The 25,638-nt window shown below is 41.0% G+C and overlaps 1 long non-coding RNA gene across 1 annotated transcript in view; it reads right to left on the minus strand.

Moving 5' to 3' along the window:
• Positions 1-11,681: 11,681 nt before the first annotated feature.
• The window catches only part of LOC117248786 (uncharacterized), a 37,310-nt gene continuing 23,353 nt past the window's right edge, over positions 11,682-25,638 (minus strand). Inside the window, exon 3 of the long non-coding RNA XR_004500937.2 lies at positions 11,682-11,804. This is a non-coding gene — a long non-coding RNA (uncharacterized LOC117248786). The remainder of the gene's footprint in view (positions 11,805-25,638) is intronic.

Here is a 25,638-nt window from a genome sequence, read left to right on the forward strand (position 1 = left end):
AGAAAACGCATTGAATGAGAAGGTGTGTCCAAACTTTTGGCCTGTACTGTATATATATGTAAAAGCATAATTATAAGGCTACGAAAACCAAACGAATTTTATTTTATAGCGATCATACACTTATATAAACATATTAAGAATATTTAGATTCAGATTCAGATCTGACAATAAACCATGCCAAATATTACACATTGGCCCTTTAAGGCAAAGATGAAAACAATGCAGACTAAAAACAGCCACTACATTATTCACACTTGGGACCACAGGCAGATTTTGAAGCCGTGGGCCCCTGGACACAGATATGCAAAAGCCCCCCAACCTCTCCTACACAAGAGCACAGACAGACTTTGTGGTGGTTTTTGCCTATTTTTTGTGAGGTTTTGTGTCTCCTTGAGGTCATTTTGTGTCTCTTTGTGGTTGTTTTCCCTGGTTTTGTAGATTTTTGTGTCTCTTTGCAGTTCCTTGGTCAGTACAAGTATATATGATTGACATTTTACAGGTGATGTCCAGGGGGCCCCCTTCTACTTTTGACCCCTGGGCCTGTGCCCTGTAGGCCTGTACAGTAATCCATCCATATCTCAGACATGACCATGGCTGAATGTTGAACCCTTAACACCACTTCTACAGCAGATTACTCACTGAGTCATTTACCCTCAGAGGCAGAAAGAGACAGACTACATTGAAAGTCAGACAGAAACACTCTGGCATCACCTCCTCGTGTGTTGTGTTTGACATTTCCCAGTAATGATGGGAATGTTCTCCCTCTCCTAGCAGGAGTCACCCTTCCTCCCCTCTCCAGCGGGCTGTCCCTCCATGCTGAGACCCACACAATCACTCTGCGCCAGGGCCTGTGAAATCCCAGGACGCCGGGGCCCTATGAAATCCAATAGAATGGCTTTTATCCCCTGAAGATACAGTACAAATCATCATTGGTTTTATCTCAGCTGGGGATGTCGATTTATCTAAATGAGCTTAGTCCCTCTAGCTGCCTGTCAGAGTTATTTCTCCCTCTACAACACCAGCCCCACCCTGACACCCTCCCTTCCTCTCATCTTTCTCCCCTCTCCCCCCCCATCTCTGAGCCCTCCTCTTCCTCCTCCCGCCCTGATTCAGTGAGGTTTAGATCCTTTCGATGTCTCCGTCCTTTGTTCTCTTGAGAGGGAGGGGGCAACAGAGGACGGGGCAAGTAATGGGATTGGTACCCTGTACTGGGCACCAGTTTTGTTCGAAGCCTGCCTTACTGGCCCAAAGACAAGTGTGTGTATGTGTATGTGTGTATTGTTGTGTGTGTGCGTGTTATTCTGAGTCCCTTTAGTGTGCAGTGGAATGTACTTAATCTGCCTGCCATCATAATGCAAATGAAGCTCCGTGGTCGCAGCGGGGAGATACTCTGTGTGTGTGTGTGTGTGTGTGTGTGTGTGTGTGTGTGTGTGTAATAGCCAGGCCCTTGACAGAGAATGCTGGAAAGCTCTGGAGGGGGCATCAAAGAGTGGGCAAAGGTTTCTGTCACACTAACACAATGGCTCAGGACCAGGTCCAGTTACACACACACACACACACACACACACACACACATATAGAACGACAGAGGTCCATTGGTGCAGACTGAGATATGACACCATGTAAAGTAAAGTGGGGAATTGACACTGACCCTGTATTCCTCTCTCTTCCCTAAACGTCGCTGCAAAGGCACTGAAGAATTTTAAAACAAGCTTGTAAACTGAGGCCTACAAACTTTCATATTAAGAAAAGGAGTTATTTTAAAACTCCACTTGCCTATGGTAACAATTTATTAATACTGCTTTTTCCTTTTCACTTTGTCCTCCAAGCCCACTTTTCCTTTTTCTCACTTCATGTACTTCCCCAGGTCTGATGGCACACAATACGGGCAGAAACTTTATTCCATGGGTCAACATATTACTCTTTAAAGTACTGTATGTTGTATGTATGTTGTTTTACACTATACTTAGCTGTTCATTTACTTTATTAAAGCTGTGTACACTGTTGCTGTAATCTAGGGCTGTGCCCAGGTCAGAATTACATCAGTCGAATCAGATTTGGCTGTTAACTACAAATATTTGACTATTCATTCCTTTTTTCCCCTCATATAGAGCTTGAGAGTTTAGACAGGGTTTGGCGGGACGTCAAGGATGACAACAACACTCGAGTGATATAGTAAACAAGCCAAATTAGCTCTCTGACCTGCGTGCTAGATATCAAACAAAAGCCAGACACTATCTCGTATTGAGCTGTTAGCTATACACCTCTTCTGAGCAGAGAGCATTATCTTGGAGCTTGAAAGGGCAAAGCCTCTCCTCTTCCAGGTAGCTGTTTGCGTCTCACTCAGACTCACCCTGGGTCAGCAGCTGCCTTTACAGGTAAGAAATGTAAAAGCGAGGAGCAGCTGAGGACCAAAACACCCCCATAAGTACACTGCATATTGCTCAGCTTGAAGAGTCTCAATCAACTAAGGGGTTTCCAACTGATTATTCGAATCTTCCACTTCCAGGAGGCAACCCTTCAGCAGTCTTTTACATGAATCACAAATTTACTTCACTTTTAATTTCAAATGAAAATGTCCCAGTATTTACAATTATGCAAATACACAGTATGAGTTATTACAGTAGCAGTAAGATGCTGTATATCCACCCGTCTTTAGTGAAATTATTCATGTCTTAAAATAAGATTCACTCAAATACCTATAACTTTTTCTCTCAGGATGAAGATAGTTTTAATGAGTGATCAATCGTTAACATTTTAAATCAAATTTTGCGTCGATACCACCTATTTTCCTACATATATATGACCACGTACTGCATCGTTGTATATCCCCCTCAATATTTGGAACATGTGCATTTGTCACTCCTAACTAAAACATTAAAGTAGCAGAGGACTTTTATTTTGGCAAGATTTGAGACATATACACCATAAATTGATGCACAAAACACACAAAGTGGTGCATAAAAGTTCACCAGAATGTTTGATGCTACAATTTTTCTTGCATAAGAGCCCCAAACCTCCCATTTTACACGTATCACCTCAATGTTGAAACAATGCTGATGTACCATATTAGCTATATATGCAAGCACACCGAGGTTCAGTCATCTCCTTGTTAAACAGAGGCTTTATAAAGACTCCTTGTCATAACTTTCTCAATATGTCATCAGGTAAAATGAAATATGAAGACATCTCTATAAATAAAGCTTTCAATGCTCCCTTGTAAAAGTGACCTTTGATCTCAGCAGGTTTCATCTGGATAAAAGACGGAGGACATTGCTTTTTTTAAAGGAGTGAAAAAACCTTTTCTGTTTTTCATTCTCACTTAACTCCACCTTGTCCTCTTCTCCGTCAGCTCCCCCCATATCATCCACATTCTTAAGATCAAGGTCAAGGTAAATTTTATTGTCCCAAAGGGAAATTACTTCTGTAGAGAGGTTATAGGAAATACTGTCTCCACATGGCAACAAGAAATATATCTCGAGGGTGGAAGCTAAAGTCAATACTGAACAAAGGAGAAAGGAAATATACACACTGGATCTTTCTAGACAGAGATGTGAAACAAGGTGGTAAATTATGCTGGGAGGAAGACTGACGGTGTGGGTATCCGTTTACCCTGTGTTGAGGTTAAATACTACATACTTTTTAAAATACAGTGTGTTAATTCAGCTGTGTAATTACTGTGAACTTATTTTTTACTGCACAGTACAAGCAGAGGAGAACAATGTAAAAACACTTGATCAACATCACAAAACCAGTCTGACTTGGAATGAAGGCATAAAGACATAGTGTTCAATTTAGATTTTTATAAAACACTACAGTGCACACTATATGATATCAATCAGTGATCACTTTGCCAGTCATTTACTTGTTTAAACATATTTTTGTATGTTTCTAAAATAATGATAAATGACTGACAGCAATATGATCTTCAACAAAACTTTTTAAAACGGTCAACGGCCCAAAAAGCCTCACTCCTCAACTGTGGATATGAACCCTCATTTCAGTGCTTTGATTGTCAAAGGTACAATAATGTGGCTAAAACTATTAATAGCAAGACAGTTAATTAGATTCAAAGATTAATTAACAGCTTATCTAATCTATCAGAGGGCTAAAGATAACCATCTAATTAACAATATGAGTGCAGAACAGCGACAAAGTTTGTCAAACAAAGAACTCTGTCGTTAGATATCAAAGTCTTATCTTCAACCATCACTTTCTCAGAGCTATTGTTCTCTCGTCCCTCTTTCACCCTCTTTCCCTCACCGTTTCCTCTCTTCTTTTCTCCTTTACTTCCCTCTCTTTCCCTCACACACACTCTGCCTCCCCCCCTGCCCCTGATGTTTATTGATTGCCAGAGTTCATACAAGAGCATCACTTAATGTGCTTGCTTTCATGTCCTGCCTTTGTTGCCAGGGCCACAGCCCACGATATTGCAAATTGATCCGTCTCTCCCTGCCACCCTTTGTCAGGGTTTGTGAAGTGAACTACTATTACATTAGCCCACTCTCCGATTTGTGCCCCCACCCCTCCCTCCCCTCCAGTCTTCCCTTTCACTCATTCTGTCTCTTTCTTGTCATTCTGTGGACGGCATCGGCATGGCTAAACACCGGTTTGAGAGCTGATTAGCGGAGCCACACGCCTGACTGGTTACATTGATGAGCTCCTTGAGGTTTGATGATGTAGCCAATAAACGGACACTTTTGATTATCTGACCTCTGACCTTTTCTGTAACAACAAGCTTGCCCCCCACCCACCTACCCTCCTGCCTTTCCTCGTCCTCCTCATCGTCCCCTTCACGCCTCCTTCTCTCCATTGTCCTTCTCAGGTGACGACTTGAAAATGAGGTCATGCTTGTGTGAACACAAACAAGGGCACGCATCCTCAAGGGCAGCCCATCCTTGAAATGATTCAGTGCAGGATTTTACCGCCTCTGAGCCATGATTTTCTTTTCATGTCACTGATTAGACGCATCATCTTCCAAATATCAAACTAAGCATTCAGCAAAGCATGGTAACAATAACCGGTGGATCCTTGATGCATACACGGGGCATACTCTGTGCATCTTCAAAAAGTTTTTCAAAAAGTTTGCGCGCTCTGGGATAAAAAACTTCTATGCAACTTGTGATAACCTGTCCCTTTCGGCATTGGAAGTGAGTGGACTCCGAGACCCAAGACAGGCATCCAATAATAAGATTTTCTCTCACTTCGCTTCTGCCCTGGACAACTTGGCAGGAATTTGGAACGAAGACGAAACGCCGGCACTCTTTGACGTGCCTGCGGTCTGATTTCAACGTCCTCCTGAGCCGATCAACAGCAATTCCTGAAGTCTGCATCCTTGACAATGTAATTGCCTGGTGGAGTCTTCTCCCCAGCTTAAGGCAAAGTGCTTGTAATTAAGATTGGATGCCCTGGACCACCACAACCAGCACCTCCACCCTTCATCACAGACATACGGACTTCCATAACCTCCCAAAGCTACTGTTGTCATGGAGAGAAGACATCAGGGGAAGAGGCTGCAAATGTTTGCAGTGATGGTAGCAAGGGATGAGGGGGGGTGGGTTGCGAGAGTCGAGGCTGTACAGGGGGTTGTTTTCAAGTGTGGGGAGGGGGTCTGAGAAGAGAGCGATAAGGGGATGGGGGACTGCGGCACAATCATCTTGATTTCTTGTGCTGAACGATTACATGCCATGCTAATTGCTAGCAGAGGGATCTTTAATAAATATTTCATTCGGTGCAGCATCATTACTGCCTAATGTCGTTATTAATCTCCGCCGGTAATTTCCACTCAGGAGAAGCGTCTTTGTGAGGGGAAAGCAGTGTTTTTCCCCCCCCACAAGGAGAGAAGGAGAGAGTGGGAGAGATGGAGAGAGGAGGAGAAGTAGGGAGTGATGCTGGAGAAGTGCCATTACATTAAAGTTATGAGAGGAGAGGGGAGGAGAAATGAATGAACCATGTAGAAGAAGAAGAGGAAGAAAGAGCGATAAAGAGAGGAGGAGTGAGGAACAGAGTAAAAAGAAAGTCAGGATGAGAAAGGAGAAGAGAGAGAACTGAGCAGCACTGGATGGATCATGTGGGAGCTAGCATGGCTGCAAATAATGTTACAGACACATGTCATTTCCTGAGAGGCCTTTCCATCAGTGAGATCATAGCTACTAATTTGATTTGTACATGGGAAGGGGGTTGGTATAACTGCCTCTGTAGAGAAAGATTTACTTAGGGTAAATGGCGAGAGCTGCCAGTCATGACTTCTGTGGTGTCAGACGTGTGAAACAACCAACGCTGCCAACTTACCTCCAGGAATCTTTCCTTCTATCTTGCTCTAGATTGCTCTGCTATTATTTTATTTCTTGGCATCAGAAACACGGCCCAACAGGAATCTGTATATTCCACTAATTAAATACTGTGATGTTGAAACAGGCCCTGTTTTTTCTGCCCTGCTGCAAAACCGACTGAGCCAGATCTGCTCTAATAAAGCTTTACAGGGGATCGACAACTTTTGTTATTATTTCTAAAGATGTTTCTGTTAGTAATTGGGGGGAAAATGTAAAAATGAATGTTTGGGGGGGGAGTTTTTGGCAAAAAAAAAAATCCGTCCATTTTCCTCACTTCTATTGCACACTGATGTAACACAAAAATGATTGAGCTTGTACCTAGCTCCTGAGTCTACATTTGCATTTTTTTGCGGTTTCTAAACTCACAGAATTAAGGAGCACATTCCTTGGAAAAATCCTTTCACACACAGGAAAGGATATATTTTACATATCCAGCGTCAGCCAGTGTTTCCCAAACATAGACTTTACTTGGGCGTGTCGCCCAGGTATATTAACAGTTGCCAAAGTATATTTGGCGCCCATTTCAGCATTTTTTTATTTTTATTTTTTTATCCATGCGAGAGAACGGCGCCATTTGTGTTGGTAAAGTAATGCTGTGTTCCATTTGTCTCGGAAGTCGGCAGTTGAAGGTAGGAAAGACAACAGACTGTATAAAATGATGGACGTAGCTATCATGACGTTTGTGCACGGCTTTTTTGAAGCGTTTAATTACGCATTTTGGCCATTGCCAGGGGCAACGATATTTGGGCAAGGGGGTGGAGCTGTGAATGAGCAGGGGTGGATCTGACTCACATACTGTAGCAACGCCTTGCAGACAGTCTGTCACTCAAAGCGGCCACGCCTTTAAATATGCATAACTTTAAGCTTTAATAAAACATGATTTATATAAAAATTCAGCCCTGTACAGTTGTCATGATTGTTGAATTAGCTTTGGAGACCAAAACCTTTTTCTGTACCAGGCAGTAAACATTATATCAGCTGTAAAGTTGGCCATTTTAACATCGGTGTCTGTGGGGATTGACTGGCTTCTGAAGCCAGCCTCGAGTGGACATTAGAAGAACTGCAGTTTTTGGCACTTTCACATTGGCTTCATTTTTTAAGCCCTGAAGGCTGCTGCTTGGGAATGTCGGCACACTTGAGTTGACTGTGTTCCAGTACAAGTCAGAAAACCAAAATTTTAGCAATACTAGTTCTAGCCAGGTTAGCAATTGCTCGTGATGCTAGTTAATAACAACGCATTACGCTGTATTCTGGGCATACAAACACTGTAGCAACATGTCCACAGATATGCAGTAGATTGTATTGTGTGTGGGACCGATTTGATGCGACATAAATGAGACAGACGGTCTAATAAACAGTACATTACTACACTTTCCTCGACTGTTGATGCAGAGAGCAGCCATCTTGGACTTTGAGGCTGGGGTTGGTGAGGTTCTTGCAAATTTCTTAGTTCTGGGGCGCTTCAGTTAAAATTTCTAACAGAGAACTTGGAAATTATTATATCTTATATCCCGTACTTGTTCGTTCTGCTACTCTGGCTGAGGCTGAAGGTCACAATCTGCAGCGATAGTTTGAGCATCTGGTCTATTTTTGCCGTAAGCAAACCTGGCAAAAAAACACACAGATAATCTACTACAAACCATGCATGAGACATATAATATATGATATAATTGATCTGATTCAGGTAAATTATAAAATATGCAACCAACCCTTTAGATTTACCTGCCCCGGTCCCCGCTGTTCTCCTGGAGTTTCAGTTCCCCTGATTTTTACCCCACACATGATGAAATTTCAAAATCTGCCCAGTAACAATATTTATTACAAACAGCCTAATATCGCTTATGCTTGTTACTGTATTTTTTGAATTACGTTGCCTAACTATTCCACATATTCATCATTTGTATCTAAACAGAGTGAGAGAGATGAGCTTACACACAGAGACAGACAGACAGAGATTATAGAGTAGCTCTACATGTAATTAGAAAAAAAGCACAATGATGTCATGTAGGCCAATGTAAAATTCATAGATATACTTAATACATCAAAATATTGTGTTAAAGGTCAAACATATTTGTTGTTTGTCACATGTAGTAGACCATTTTTGTGCCAGCACATAATGCTGGAAAATGGCCCTTTTTACCAGCTACCACCAAACGTATATTTCAGACCCTGAAACACTGGAATCACTATTTTGTTTAGAATAAAAACAAGAAGAACTGTGTAATTAGCCCAAACTATAATAGGTATGATGGCTGAGAAGAAGATTTTTAGTGAGCTGAGGGGAAAAAATTACAAACTTTTTCCCTCACAACTAAATTTGGCCCGCAAAAAAAACAAAACAACCATGCAAAATGTCAAAGTAGCCCTTAAAGGCAGCACACTGCTGACAACACACCCTCCATTATTTGCAGACCAACAGACAACTGTGCAGGGGTTCACACCATGTTGTGCAAGCCATCTCTTTCTTCATGCAGTTTAAGACATTAAGAAGGCGTGAAAATGGCAGCAAGCTAAGCCTTGGGCGAAGAGCAAATAGCATTAGCCACCAAGCACACATTGCATTCTGCTCATTCCAATATCCATCTGCGCCTGCAGCTATGCTAGCTAACTGCTATCAGACTGGCTTATTCACAGACATTTTCCACAGCTCGAGTGCTTTTTGGAGAAAAATTCAATCTTTGGTAATAAGTGAATTGGAGATGGAGCATGAGCACAAACTAAAAAGCAAATCCAAATCCATGTTGGGTTTATCTAACAATGTATTTCATGGCCGTATTCCAAATTTTTATGAGAATAGGTTATGAATGATTACCAGAAAAATGATTATATGCTTTGCATGATGTTTCAATAACATATCCATCATACGTGGCCATAGACAGTGACAGCAGGGTTGGAATTGGATGGAGGGATGGCTCGAAAGCAGAGGAGAGGGAGTGATTTATTGACTTAGAATAAAAAAAGGAAAAAAGGATTCAGCTAAACCATCTATCCACCCAGGACTCACTCACTCTCTCTCTCTCTCTCTCTCACTCTCTCTCTCTCTCTCTCACACACACACACTCACACACACACACACACACACACACACACACACCAGAGCCACACAAGTGATGGCATTGCCCCCAAAGAAAATAGAGTTGTGTGTACCATCCAATTATCTGTCAGGGGTGAATAATGGCCCCAATAATATATTCACATTGCCATTGCCGATCAATTTTTAATCAAGCTGAGAAATATGGAGGAAGTGAAGCTAAAATGACCCACCAGGAACTCTCCCATAATGCCTCGGCAGAGGAGTCCCTAATTTTGCTCCAATCAAATTACCTACTCCCCAGACCCCTCCCCAACCCCTTCAGCTCCCCCCCAACCTCCCATCATCCTCAGAGCGATAATGGTGCCTCCCAGTGTGGGGCACACTAATAACCACAACTCTCCTGTTCTTTTATAAGGGCAGAGGTCAGGGGGCAGTGACCTTATTAAAGACATTTTCACTGATGATAAAGAGATTAGCCGTTACTAGCTGGTTACTAACATGTATATAGTGGCAGAAAATGAGAAAACAGAACCACAGACAGGCTTTTTTGTTCCTTTTTTATGTCTAAAACATTTGTTTTCATTTGTCTTTAAATAGTTCTGAATGGGATGGGAATACAATACTACTTAAATGAAGGGGGTCTTATTTTGACCTACATTTAGAGTGGTTTTATTTTATTTTTTGGCCACTAGGGGGCAGTGCAACAAACTGTAAACACAACATGGGTTTCCATCCAAATGTAGCACAAATTTTAATAGAAAGAAAATTGCCAAAAGAAAATGTGAATGTATGTGCTTTCCCATCCACTACTGTTGTGCAAATATTGGGAGTTGATTCGAGGTAAGTAGAAGGTGGCGCTGATTCTCCAATCAGGGCCACTGCAGAAGAGGGCGCAATGAGATGACGTAATTAAAAGAGCACCAGTCAAACCTCAAACGAGGAAATACAATGGATGTATAATATGGTAAAACACACTGGACAATGGAAATATAGTGTTTGAAACAACTAACATCACAGCTGTGTGCTGTTGGAAGAGCTGTTAAAAGCCTGCAGAGACGACAGACAGAGCTCGCAGGAGGCAATGTAATGATGGTACGCATTTCCCTTCTATCAATACACCATCTTTTCCACCTCCTCCAAGTGTCATAACTTTTTGAGAAACTTTAGAGATTTTTTTCTCCATTGAGGATTTTATTTGCAAATTGGAAATACACATGGAAACAGGTGGGTGGAAATGCACCTGTCAACATATTATCATCTAATGAAGCTGATAAAGCGAATCTTTTAGCCAACTGTTGCTTCCGTATCCATCTGGTAGATATGGAGCGACATTAATAGTTATTTGTCATCATGTTTATTATTTTTTATTGCCTTTATTTAACCAGGTTGGTCCCGTTGAGACACAATGATCTCTTTTTCAAGGGAAGCCTGGCCAAGACAGCAGCATAGAAAAGTTGCAACAATTATAAGACACACAGAAATCACACAGCAACAGAGATAAAATACATTACAGAATAGAAGCAACAGGACTAAAACTCCGGATTTCTGGCCATGTGGGGGGTGTAGATCCAATAATCACTCTCTATTTTAGCTCTGTTTGGTGTCCGTCAACTCCAGAGTGAAATATCTGACTCTTTAGCTGCACAATATCCCACTGTGTTCACCAACAAGTCGCTAACTGTTTGCGCCAAGTAAGTAGCATACAGTATACTTGTAGAGCTTTTTACACTGAAAATAGCTGAGAGTACACTAACGGGAGCAGCAAGTGTGAAACAATAAAGTTGCAAGCCATGAAACCAAAACAACAAGATGAAACTTGGTTCGTCACTATGAGTAACCCTTTCTATATTATACCAACAAATACCATATTTTGGGTTGTATAACGCTTCAAAATCAAGCTCTTTAGTTCTTCTGGTGACATGTTTCATGTAAAATTATAAAAATCTTTACTAAAATAAAAATATCTATGTTATGTAAGACAGAAATTCAAGCAGGCTTAATGTAAGCCAGCCCACTGTTCACTATAGTACACTAGTTAAAGCACATGGATGCATAAAACATACACACATATGGATGCATAAACCATATGCAGATAATCCATGGTGTGCTGGACAAACACACTTTTCTCACAGTAATTTCATGCCGCCAAACCCAAAGCTCATAGTAACTCATTTATAAACACATTACTCATACGTAGAATCCACATGCATATGTCAACAAACGTACACAAACACAATCGACGTCTTGTGTGTGCACTCTGTGAGTAAATTCAGCCCCTATAGAGCCGACCCCAGATGCCTGAGATGGGTCACGTACCTCTACGCAGTGCTGGGGCAATCTGCAATGAAAGCTTTCCCATTTGTAATAAACTGCAGCCTCTCAGAAGAGCAATCCTAGGGAGAATCCACCGTACTCTCTCCTCACTATAACAACAGCGTCTGTAAAACAAATGAGCGGGGAGGTAATTGCAGACAAACAAAAATTACATTTCCAATAAAGGTTCTTGTCTCTTTGGGCTCCCAGAAGCCCCCAGCCCTCCTCAACTGTTTAACAGCCTTAATATACCCTCTCATCAGCCTTCCTGTTGAGAAGCCGCCTGAGAGAGGTTATCAGAGCACAAACAGAGCTCATCTAATGTGAACGGGTTGAGGGTTTAGTGGTTGAAGTGTTTTAGGCAATTAAAAGGGGAAAGTGATGGTGGGATAGATGGATGAGAGCATTAGACAAAACACTTAAAGTTTACATGACCCATACTTCATACTTGAAGGCGTTCACGGCACTGTGGTGAAAGTCTCATAATAAGAAGTGCTTATGGGAAGATGAGGAATGCAAAATGTTATTACAAACAGTCTGAAAACAGGCACAGAACCAAAGACATGGTTTTCAGATTATTAAGAAAGAAACTTGCCAAAAAGGACGAATACTTAATTGAATCAGCATTCACATGTTTGATGTAGTTGTTTAAAGATTTTAGAGGTTTTTTTCAAGAGTCAGTGTAATCCATTACTTATTTTTTTTTAGCAGCGATGATGGACAGGAATAATGATAGAATGCAAGAGTATAAAGCAGGTGTTGAACTTTCAATCTCTAATTTGCTCTAAAAGCTGAATGTGCCATGTGCTGCATGTTAACACCTTTGAATAATGACCACATCAATATGACAAGTAGGTATTATCATAAACAAACAGGTAATCTAGGAAAAGATCAACAACCTCGATGATGCATTTTACGTTGCGTGTCATTTTTTTTTTTTTTCCCCGTTAAAGGGTTTTTTTTGGGGGGGAGTTTTTCTTTATCCGTTGCGAGGGTCATAAGGACAGAGGGATGTCGTATGTTGTAAAGCCCTGTGAGGCAAATTGTGATTTGTGATATTGGGCTTTATAAATAAAATTGAATTGAATTGAATTGAATCTGGGCAGATTTTGCAGTACAGCACAAAACAGGAAGAGGGCGTTGTTCTTTAAGCATTTTTTAGAGTTTCTAACAACAGCAGACGATGGAAGGAATAAAAACGGCAATGGAAAAATGACTTCAGACATAAAAGGCCAAAAAAAAAAAAAAAAATACTAACTTCGAAGTAACATAATCTGCACAACAACGATTAAAGGCTGATAAAAAGTTGGGCCATTAAGGTTCCCAGTGCGTCACAGTGTGTTCATATTTCTACTAGATAGTTTCAACATATTGCTCTCTGAGTTTGGCGGTAGTTGGTAGGTTGACATGATTTTATTTATTAGCTAATTATTTCGCCCTCGTTTTGACTGATACAAGTGCACTTTGACGTTTGTTGCTCCTTTAGTTGTCTAATGTTGCTTTGAAACGTACATATAGAAGTTCCAACTGTATGACCTCTTTTGGCATTTAAATCAATTTCTCACATTTGTGTTATATATGTGTTTGTAGTCAATTGGAAAAGCAGCAAATCCTGATATTTGAGAAGCTGAGACTTCAAACTGTAAATGTTTGGCTCTTAGGCTTGATAAAAAAAACTTGGACTACACAATTCATCAACTAATCGCTCCAGCATTAGTTTTGGGGAAACAGAGTGCTGCAGCCAGCAGCAGTAAAACAGGCTGCAAACCAGTCAGGACATGTTCGCACCGTTAATTTACGTCCAATAACAGAGCTTGATTTTGCAAATGAAAATAGCTGATTGTTATTTTAATTGTCTAACAACTTATGGAAAGGATCCCTACAAAGATTGACCTTACTGTTAAGGAGCATAATCAGTTTTGTTTAACTGGAAACAGCCCTGAACTCGCCTTTGCCAAACCCACCAGAGTCCATTTAAATAAACAGTAATTTTAGCATGTATAGAGCCAGCATATTTTCATATCTAACTGGGAGAATTAAGGGTTTATTTTAACCAAACCAAAGTTTTTGATTGTTGGAACAGTGGAAAGATGAACCAAGACAGTTTTGCTGAGTTTTATTTTTTTCAGTCGACTTTGAATAAAAGTTGTTTTACAATGATAAATTACTGTTTGTTGTAAATGGAGTCTAGTGGGATTGGTGATAGCAAATTCAGGGCTGTTTCTGTTTAAAGAAAAAGGATCTTACTCTCTGACGAAAAGAAATAGTTTTCATAAGTTGTCAGACACTAAAAATAATCATCAGAATATGACAGTGGCAAAACAAGCACTTTTAGTGGACGTACACTGATGGTGCAAACAAGCCCCAAGTAGTTATATTGCAGCCTGCAGCGTTCTCGCTTAATACTCATTGTTGTGCCCATTACTCACACAAATAACAAATTTAGCCTTTAAATTCCATGTATGTTTGCATACATACACAAAATCTAATGCATTCACTTCTGCACACATTTGTGCACTGTCACACTCAACCACAGAGAGACAAACACACAAGCCAACTAGTTCCTGACACACACACACACTCTCACATAGTAAGAATTCCACTGAGTGCAGCAGCAGTCATCTCCTCCCTGCAGCAGTGAGATCAAATCAGTCTGTTTATCTGATGGTGAACCTGACATTAGGCCAAACTAAAGGTCCCTGCTCGGCTTCCTCTTATCAAGCCCTGCAAACAGTGAACTCTATGGCCCAGTCCCTCACAAGGGGAAATTGATTACAGCCTCGGGCCAAAACAGCAGCAAGTCCACAGCTCTGTTCATTCCATTATGAGTCCCGGAGCCGAGCGGGCCAAGGTGGCTATTAGCTACAGGTTCTGGATCAGATCCTCAGATATTATTTGATCTCGTAACAGTGATGGGTTGAAGAGGAGGTGTAGGTAATGTGAGCTTAGATGCAGGGTTAAGGGTTCATATGACCTCAGTGGTGACTAAACAGCCGCGGTCAAAGCTTTTAACGAGAGGTCTCAGGAGTTCATATCGGTTTGACATATTTTATTTAAAATGGATGTATTGATTGTAGTGAATGTGGCAGACCACAGCATGCACGCTCTACGACATGACATTTTAAATAGGTTGTGTGTCTGTGTTCATGGGCCTACAGTATATGTGTTTGTGCACACATCTGCATTGTTTACCTCTGTTTTAATATTCTGTTTAAATTTATGTGCGAGATAGATGGAAGAGGGAAACTAACAGAGCGAGAAAGTGTGTGATGGTGTGAGAGAGACGAAGAGCTAATAGTTTTAGGGCATTCCTGTCAGTGCTGCTGTGTGATTGCAGGTCCTGTGTGGCTTCCTGCAAACTTTAACGCTTAGACGGGTTTGATGTAAACACTCAGAGGAGACAAAGATGGGAAAGTCCCTGAGATATTTAACTGACTAATTCCTCCACCGGTTTTTCTTTCTCTTTGTTCATTTCTTTCTTTGCTTTGCCTCAATCATTCCACTGTGGCGGAAGAATCTGGGAATCCGGGACATGCAAAGCAAACATGCCCTTTTACTTCATCATCAAAAAATAAAAGGAAAAAGTGTGAGTATGTGTGCTACAGACATGCAGGCATGCACACACACACACACACACACACACACACACACACACACACACACACACACACCTCCACCTCACAAACAAACACACCTTTTTGCTAAAACTTTGCTTGAGGCATTTTATTTCTCCAATTAGACTTGTCAAGAGCCTGACAAGTCTCAACTTTGTTCGCTCCACCAGACAGGAAATTAAAAATTGTATTCAGTTGTCTTCCAACTCAACCAAAAGCAGAACTGCTGTTTGGCACAGAAACATACACACTTTTTCATCATAATTCATACTGTAAAATTTAATTGTGCATTTCTATTTCATTGCTGACTTTTGCAGTTTAGGAAAGCCTTCAACCTTCCAAACATAAATCATCTTCTTATTTAATTTTGTACAATTTGTTCAAGGTTCATGTGCCAAATGAGTGAGGTTTGCGACTGTATATAGGCAATACAGCAAGTACCATAACTTACAGTATTCAAAAGTACATTTTATTGTTATAACCCACTGGTTCTACAACTTTTAACACTGTGTACCAACTCAGAAAATATAAGGCTCTCCAAGCACCACTATGACCAATATTAAAATACACTTGCGTAGTCCTGCCCTATTCAGCTATGGAGAGTTCACACAGGAGGCAGGTGTATTCCTAATTGTTGACTGCTGTCAGCCATGTTGTACAAAGAGGTAACACTTGAACTGACACCTAAACTCTTCCACACAACTGTCATACACCACAGGGGCCAGCTACTCATTAGGTGCTGTGGAGACTTCACTGGCGCTGCTTAGGTGGCCACGAGCACTTGCGCTTGGTTGAGTTTCAGCTCAGTTTCAACAGCACTGCTTGAAATATTCTCCTCCTGATCATTTCTCCACCCAGCAGTTCCTGTTTGAAGCCACATTTTTATCTCCTCTTACCATCTTGCCATCCGAGTATTGCTCGTAACTATTGCGGCCGTATGCACATGCTACGTTTATGAACATGACATTGTGGCAGGCTGATATCAAAACAAAAATGTTACAGTGAAGGCAAAGCTTATTTTTAATGACATGTCGGGGATCTCATTGTTTAAATATTTTTGTTTGACAGCATTCTGCATATTTAAATAAATTCATTGATTTAAAAAAGAGAGATTACAGAGATTCCCCTGCATACCACTAGAGGGAGCTCAGGTACCGCCAGTGGCACACGTTTCATAGTTTGGGAACCATGCTGTAATTCATCTAATACTATAACTGATCTGCAACTTCTTTGACACATTTAGGCCTGATTTTGTTTTTAAGAATAGATTTGTTCGAAGAGAGAGATTCGCACATGCAACCGTGTCAGATGCAGGCGCGTTGGAAAATATCACTTAGTCTCTCAACAGGAAATCCCGCACACTGCTCTTGCTCTGCTTCACAATCTATTAGTAACACTAACGTATTGTTCCTACTGGACCTTCGTCAAGAGTGTCCAACTACCCTGAACACTCCTGACAAAGGTCCAGTAGGAATGAAACAGTAGTGTTACTAATACATTTTTAAGAATAGATGAAATATTAATGATGCAGATTGGTTAGAAATGTCAATTACCTTAACAGTATAATTAATGTTCATGGAATCTATGTTTGATTGGTTTAACTACCAAAAAAAGCAGTAGTGCTTATGTTTTGTGGTATAAAAAAAACTGCCATTAACACAGTAATACATTATTTATCCACGATTTAAAAAACATATGAAGTAAAAACTGACTGAGGTACATGTTATTATTATTGCATTTTACAAGGTGAATCAGCACAAGAAAACTTTGTCCACCAGCAACTCTAAATGGCAGTAAAATGATTTGTCATTTTCTCTGGGCGAAAAAATTACCAAACCTGGAGTTGGATACTAAACTATGTACTTTTAAGGGTATCGAATGTTGTTACTTCTAGGTATCAATTCACATTAAATCAATCTGTGCCAAATTTCAGTACCTAAGAGCACACCTTGGTCTGTGCGCCGGGTTTAGACAGAAGGTGAAAGCACTACAAGGCGGCCCAAAGCTGGAAAGCCACCAAGGAGCTCCGCTGGCTTCCCAGAAAGCCGAAATAATCGCTGCAGTCTTGATAATTTCGGTCAATCTGGTCTATTTTCTCTCTATTTTGTTTTAGAAATAGTCTGGCATCACTGTTGTTTGTGATTGCATGTGTGATTAGAAAGGAGCAGAGGAGCAGAATCACTTGTTGACTGCAGCTTATTCAAAAATCATATTTTTGTAATTGAAGAAAGACTAAAGGTACCAAAAAAATACAGATACCGAATTTGAGGGACCAGCACCAGCACTGTTATCAGTTAAAATGTGAATGGTACCCAGCCCTAACCACACCTGACACAATTTCACTGATGCAAAAAGGTTCAATGTAGTTTTTCATAATTCTCTCTCCAAACAATTACACCCCAAGTTTGTGTTTAAGGCTGATAATGAGTGCTGCCTTTCTTTTCCATCTCAGATCCATCACCACAACATGCTGAGGTGAGAAGGCCCTTCTACACTGTACATAAAGAATAAACATGTATAGAAGATGCAAATTAAAGTCTAATTAAGTTTTCTAACCAGATGTGTAATTTACTCTCTGAACTGTTCTCGCTTCATCTCGAGAACAACACATCGTACCTCAAATGAAAAACTGTGACCTGCATCATTTGTACATGCAGTCATATCATGCACACACTAACTGCAAAGCGAGACGTATCGGCCACATGTCTGCGTTCCCATGCGTGCATGCCCCCACAGGGCGCCTGCCCCTCCCTCCTTCCTCCTCTCTGATGTGTTTTTCATGTTAACACTTTGCAGTGCCTTAGGTACATCGTGCGGCTTCCCGCCATACACAGCCCTACCAAGCCCATTTAGAATGTTTTTATGGGATAACATCGTTTTTATTTTTCAATTAAATTTTTATACTTTTGTGTTTTTCCCCCTTTTCTTCTTTTAAGGGTTGCTATTTTCCCTCGTACAGTTTCCTTATGTGCTGTTTTCTCCTCTCTGTTCTCTTTGTCCTGGGAAAAAGCTGGTTGCTAACTGTGTTTAGGTCACAAACTGAAACCTTGGTTTGACTGCCAAAAGATGATGAGAATGAAAGAAACATTTCACAGCAAGAACATTATTGGAAAATCTTATGTAAGCTGTTGACCAGAGTTTGAAGCATTATTATGGGCTTCACTGTCCTTATTATGCTAAATAAATTATGAAATTGAGTTCCAGTGGTAGTTGTGTTTACCCAGTTATTACAGGAGGAAAGTAGCTTATTACATTTACTGAGTTCAGTTTTGAGATGGTTTACTTGAGTGCCTCTTATAAAAAAAAACAACATAGTAACTAACTATATTTTTAGATACGCATTAACTATCTTTATCTACAGCTAAAGTTATTTGTAATTTTGTATTAAGAAAAAATGATAAGCTCACAAAATATGATGCGTTCCTGCTGTAGAGTGAGTGAACAGAAAACTGGACCTCCTGGCTGGACTAGTTGGGAACCACTGCCCTAAACATATATTACTGTTTTAATGCTCATCGTTTTAAATGTATCCCTAATGTTATAAAACAGTTGTCGTTACACTGTAAAACTTAGTGGTGAGGTTTAGGCAATAAAACTAGGTGGTTAGGTTAAGAAAAAAGATCATAGTTTGGCTTTAAACAAGTACTTATGTTACGTCTGTGACATGACAGACATCACATACACCACATCACATATATCGCTATCGAGTATACTACACATTCTGGCATACTAGACTACATTGTTATTAAAAGAGGTCAAATGTGACTTTGGGACACAAACACCTGTCTCCTAGGTGAAAGTCCTGTGCTTGTTCGACCCATCTACCCCCACTCCAGCCCTCCCTTTAAGGACTACGTCCATCTATACAACATTATTCCAACTTTGTTGCTTTTCTCTCTGATACTTGAGTGCTTTTTACTGCCAATACTGTCCCTGACTTTTTTTTTCTTGCGCCACCATGAGGTTGACATTCGTAGTTTTAAGTGTTGAAAGGATGAACTCTGGTACAGACATTCCCATTCCCTGCATTAAGTGCTAACTCTGAAAATGTTAGCATGCTAACACACAAAACTAAGATGGAGAACACAATAAATGTGATACGTGCTAAAGTGCAGCATGTTAGCATTGTCACTGTGAGCATGTTGTACACTGATGTAGTGCAGAGCACTGTTATGCCCAAGTATAGCATCATAGAGCCGCTAGTCCTGCGTAGCCAGACCTATCTTCACACCATTGTGTCAGCCATAGAGAAAAGTCTGGAAGCACCCATTATCAATCTGGTATATAGGAAAAAACACTCTGGGTTGTTTGTACTTCACTAAACCAATCACAGTCATCTTGGGGATCACTAAGGCCAGGATGTAGCGACGGTGGCTTTGCAAAACAGGAGTACACACGTGGCTGATTCATTTTTGATCTGTCCCAGACCACAACACTATTACAAATGTGTTGGTGCTCCCCAATCTCTATCATAATACAATGTTTACTGTTTGTACACAGGAAGTATGTTTTATGTTACCTACAGCAGCAACAGCGGTTTCTTTGAAGCAGTGAATATAAACAGATAAATACCAGGGTTGAATAGATAAAGATAACCAACTTACAGAGATTCAAACTCAATCAACAGGAAATCCAGTAAATTAAAATCACACAACATTCCTCGCTGATTTTTACAAAGTCCAGTTTAGAAACACCACCACTAGGCAACAAAAGATGGAGACAAAATAAAAAGCACACGGATTACAAACCCATTTCACAAATTATCACCTCACCAAACAAACTCTACAAGCAACAACCGATCAATCAAAGATGACTGTACCAATCAAACAAGCCTCTGAAAACAAAAGAGAGCAGACAGCATCAGCCCCTCTCATCTCTTTCCCTCTCATCACCTCGCACCAATCTAAATCTTGATTTGAATGGTTCGACGACGACTGATGAGGAGAACCAAACGCTTTGAAGCATCAGTCTGACCGGGCTCCTTTACGCCACCCAGCCAAAGTAATGCCATATCACATTTGACACCCCAAAGACTGAGAAATTGATCCCTCAGTATGGCCATTGATCGGGTTGGGGTTTGAACAGGCGCTTGGGCCGAGCATGGAGGGAAGGGTCAGGAGCAAGATGTGTGCCTGGCTCAGGTCTTTTGTTACAGGAATCGATGATCTCCCACCATGGGGGAGATTAGCCCAGTCAGGTCATACAGAGCACAGCATGATCTTATATCATGTTATGTTTGTATATGTGTCTGTCCCCAATGTGTTAATCTGACTTATCCATTTGTCGTTTTGCAGTGCTTGTGAGAGCAAAATTTAAAAAGAGAGAACATCATGAAAGAAGATCCTTGTAAGCAGAGCTGGCCCGACACATAAGCAAATTATGCAGCTGCTTCGGACCCAGTGGCCCAGACAAAGCTCCCAAGAGATGCCTGAGATGTCCCACAAACAAAGTTGGGCGGTCCCACACTTACTACACAAGTTGCATAGGCTCCGCATATTATGCTAGGCCCCCTCATCTCAAAGCTGGTGTCAATGTTTACAACTTTCACAAGAGCATAATAGAGAACTATCCTTGTCCCCACTAACAGAGAAACGACACCACGGGGGGGCAATGAACCCCTTGGTCTGTTTGTATCTTGCTTGCTTGTTTGCCATCACTTCCAGGCTGTGTCCTGTGGCTTTGTGCCTGACAAAAGCAACAGTGAACTACAACTAGTTATTACATTTGATAAACGCCAGTGTTTAGAGACTGCAGCTCTGAAACGATAACTGTGTTGTGTGTGAACATGCATTCATATGCGCATGTAAGAAATCAAACTCGTGCTAGCCAGTAGCAGCCTCTGTGACCAGTCCAGACAAATACGAGGGTGATAGCACTCCTTATGGGTGGACATAATTTTTAAACAAGACAATATTTGACCTTACGCTAAGCCCTGCCCCTTTGTGATGGTCCGACAAGCTGTCGGAGCAAGCATGGAGCCCACACTGTAACCAACTTAGCAAAGGGTCAATAATCTAGTCTCTCAGTCAAGATTTAGTTACAACTCCGGACAAATGCAAGAAGGAAAGCAATGGATTGACATTATGGTTACTGATTAAATATTGAATTTAAACCGTTGATTAGTTGGGGGTATTGGGCATTGTGGATGCTCATCTCTCTAATAACCATAAAGTATTCTGCCAAGCCATAGTTGCCTATAAATAGTTTTATATTTGAAAATGTAGGCCTATAAAAAGAAAATCTAGGGAAATAGTATTACCCTTTACAGGTACTTTACAGGTGCTTTGTGCTTAAGTTGTCAGTAGAGAGATGCTGCATCATCAGCCAGTACTAACACAGACCCAGTACAACCAGCCTCAGCAAATACTACACTATTGAAATGTTTACCATTTTATCTGTTACTATCATTTTTTTGCCTTTTCTTGAGCAATTTTATGTTAACATTTTATTTAAAGAGTGCTCCTTTTGTCCTTTTTTCTTATTCGGTCACTGTACCAGACCTCACACAATATTATCAGATATTTTAAATGCATGTTCTTTACCATATGGTTGCCTTGTGCATCACATCTTTTTGGTCGTATCATATTTGTTATCAGACAGGCGAAATTCTGCCCTTTGCAAAGACGACATTAAAATATGCATCAAACTTTCAACAGATCAAGCAAATTCATGTGATTAGGGGCAGATAGACAAATTCTGTATTTATTGTTGGCTACTTAAAGATAGTATTGCTGCTAATAAGTTTTGTAAAGATCGAGTTGTGCTCTAAAAGAACTAGATACATAGAACAACATGTTGTTCGACCACATCAGGAGACAAAAGTGTTTATACCTGTTGCAAACAGCCACAGTCAAAAGGCAAAGTGAAAAGCAGGCCGTCAGAGAGGCAGGGAGATGCATCTATCATTAAATATGGGGTGACAGAAATAGTTTCTGTAAAGACTGATGAAAAGAGAGCTTAAGAGAGAAGTTCATATCTGGGTTCCCTTCTCACCTCTTTCATCAATCACAGTGTGAAGTGGGTGTGAAAATCAGATTGAAATTGTCAGACAAAATCCCCCAGATTGCAAATTTGAAAAGCTGTGGTAGGAGGGGGTTTCCGAAATTATTCGACGACCTGACGAGCAGTTCTGATGAAGTACACTGACGCCTAAAGGGTTGAGGTAAAAGTGTGCACGAGTCTGTTTGTGAAACATTTCCTGGAGGAGGTATGCATCCCTGAAACAGTTTCCGTTTGGCTTTACTGGAAGGTGAGACTTCGAGCAGACACACAAACACGTCCACATTTTCCCTGAGGCCAAATAAAAACGCCTGTGCCATTTATCTCAACTACAAGTTCATACACTGACACTTAACAGTACAGGCATTGTTTGCAGGGAGAAAAAGTCAAGCAGACGGGCGTAATAGAGCATGCTGTCTAATAATGTGCACACATCTCTAAAAAACACAGTCAAGTCTCTCCAAAACAAAGATGTGTTTGTTCTTTATTGCCTAAAATCGTTTTCTTTTCCGGTGTATTTTACTTGTTGAAAATAAAAATACATTACATAAGTTGTCATGTTGACACATATTCAGTGTTATTGCAACACGCATGTTTACCAAACAAACTGGTTAGTGATGCTTTAAAGCAAAGGAAATGTTGGGAATTACACACAACATCCTGTCAACAGGATGCTGGAGTCAACAGCAACCAGTGTGCACTCCAAAGACTGTTTTTATTTCACTCTTACATTTAGATTTGCATGTTCTTGTGAAGATTTCCCATCAATGTCCACACCCACCATCAAAATGTAATTTAGGTAAATGGTATGAAATTTAGCCAAACTGGATTTTTGAGGCCAATATTAATATTTGAGAGTTGTAAAAATCTGACTCCATATATGAGCTGAAAGTATTTTTTAAAACAAAATATATATTTTTGACAGGCATCCCTTGAAGGAATAGTTCGGCATTTTGGAAAATAAACTTATTTCCTTTCTTGGAGACTTTAAAAGGTATATTATGCGGAATTGCACGGTTAATTTTTGTAGATACGCTGGCCAGCACAAGTGCAACTAAAAGCCAACTCCAAATGTACTCTCTCTGGCGCTTTGCCTGACCATTAGCATTGTTTTTCCCAGTGTTGTGTCTCTTTGGTGCCTGCTGCTTACAGTCGTACACCTGGTTGCTACCTGAAGCCCCAACCTCACCTAAGTGTAGCATGAAAAGGGAAACAGCCCCATACCATTGCAATTCCACCTTTTTCCACCAAACAAGGCACATTGTATTTTTGCCCAAAAGGTTGTTTTAAGTTTGCCTGGGCTGGTCTGAGTATTTCGGAAACTGCTGCTCTACTGGGATTTTCACGCACAACCATCTCCAGGGTTTACAGAGGATGGTCCCAAAAAGAGAAAACATCCAGTGAGCAGCAGTTCTCTGGGTGAAAATGCCTTGGAGATGTCAGAGGTCAGAGGAGAATGGCCAGACTGGTTCAAGATGATAGAAAGGCAACAGGAAGTCAAATAACCACTGGTTACAACCAAGGTGTGCAGAAGACCATCTCTGAACCAACAACACGTCCAACCTTGAAGCAGATGTCAGCTAACAACAGGAAACTGAGGCTACAATTCACACAGACTCACCAAAACTGGACAACAGAAGACTGGAAAATCTGGAGTCTGGATTTCTGCTGCCACATTCAGATGGTAGGGTCAGAATTTGGTGTAAACAACATGAAAGCATGGATCCATCCTGCCTTTTATCAACGGTTCAGGCTGCTGCTGGTGGTGTAATGTGTGGGGGAGATTTTCTTAGTACCAACTGAGCATGGTTTAAACACCACAGCCTACCTAAGTATTGTTGCTGACCGTGTCCATCCCTTTATGACCACAGTGTACCCATCTTCTGATGGCTACTTCCAGCAGGATAACGCACCATGTCACAAAGCTCAAATCATCTCAAACTGGTCTCTTGAACATGACAGTGAGTTCACTGTACTCCAATGTCCTCCACAGTCACCAGATCTCAGTCCAATAGAGCACCTTTAGGATGTGGTGGAAGGGGAGATTCTCATCATGGATGTGCAGCCGACAAATCTGCAGCAACTGTGTGATGCTATCATGTCAATATGGACCAAAATCTCTGAGGAATGTTTCCAGCACCTTGTTGAATCTATGCCACAAAGGATTAAGTCAGATCTGAAGGCAAAAGGGGGTACCAGGGGGTGTACCTAATAAAGAGGCCAGTGAGTATACACCCAGCAGTCAGAAAGCTTAGCTTATCATGAAGGCTGGAAACAGGGGACAACAGCTAGCCTTGCTTTGCCAGGTGACAAAGTGTGCCTATACTAACATCTCTTAATCAGTTTATCTTATTAACCAATTTTCTATATCTCATTTAAATCACCACAAAAACTCAAGTGTAAAAAGTGTAAGAATGACGAGTTGGGTTTTATGAGGCATTATGTGTTTCACAAAATAATCTTTCAGAAAGAACCAGAGAAAGAAAGGCAATACAGTAAATTATGAGAGAAACAAAAGTGAAAGCATAAGCAGAATCCAAAAGAAAAATAATAAAAAGCAGGAGGAATATGGGAGAGCAGAGAGCAGAGGAGGTGAGAGCTGAAGGCTTTGGCAGGGCCAAAGCAGGCCACAAACAGACCAGTGCTAAAGGGCCCAGGACAAGTGTTGCCATGTCCCCCTGAAACCGCTGAGGCCGCTGGGTAATGAATAAATAAACACCCCCTCCAACCATCTAGCCTTCTTCCTCTTCCTGCTCTCCACGTCTGGCAGCCAACACACACACATGCATATGCATACACATAGAGAAACTGGCACATGCACATAAACAATGCACACAAATGCATACATGCATGATTGCCATCGGCCTGACAGACTCACTAACATGCAGGTTTATGCCGCAGAGTCTCTGTGATTGTGTGTGTGTCCGTGTGTGTACCGGTGGTGTTCTATACATCCACCTGTCCGTGTGCCAGAGTTCCCTGCTTTGCCTACTTCACACCGTGTTTTATTTGCCAATCCATATTCATCCAAGGCTCGGTGGAGACATTTGGCTGGCGAAGCCAAAGCCAGGCAGCCTCAGTACATTCCCACACTCGTGCCATGTATAACCCAACTGAGAAATCACCCACACGCCAACGTAGAGGCATGCAGCAACGCCATGTCAGAGCTTAAGAAAACAAGAGACAAGAAGCTGAGAGACTCACAGGGATGGTGCCTCGGCTACACATCTCCGGGCCTGACAGTCAGTGAAAATATTTTCAATTATTCAACTTGGCGGATTGAGAAGCCAAAGACAGAGCAAAGGCCTTTTAACATGTAACTTGTTGTGACAACACTAAAAGACCG

The sequence above is a fragment of the Epinephelus lanceolatus genome, chromosome 17 (genome assembly GCF_041903045.1).
Source record: "Epinephelus lanceolatus isolate andai-2023 chromosome 17, ASM4190304v1, whole genome shotgun sequence".
NCBI classification, from domain to species: domain Eukaryota; kingdom Metazoa; phylum Chordata; class Actinopteri; order Perciformes; family Serranidae; genus Epinephelus; species Epinephelus lanceolatus.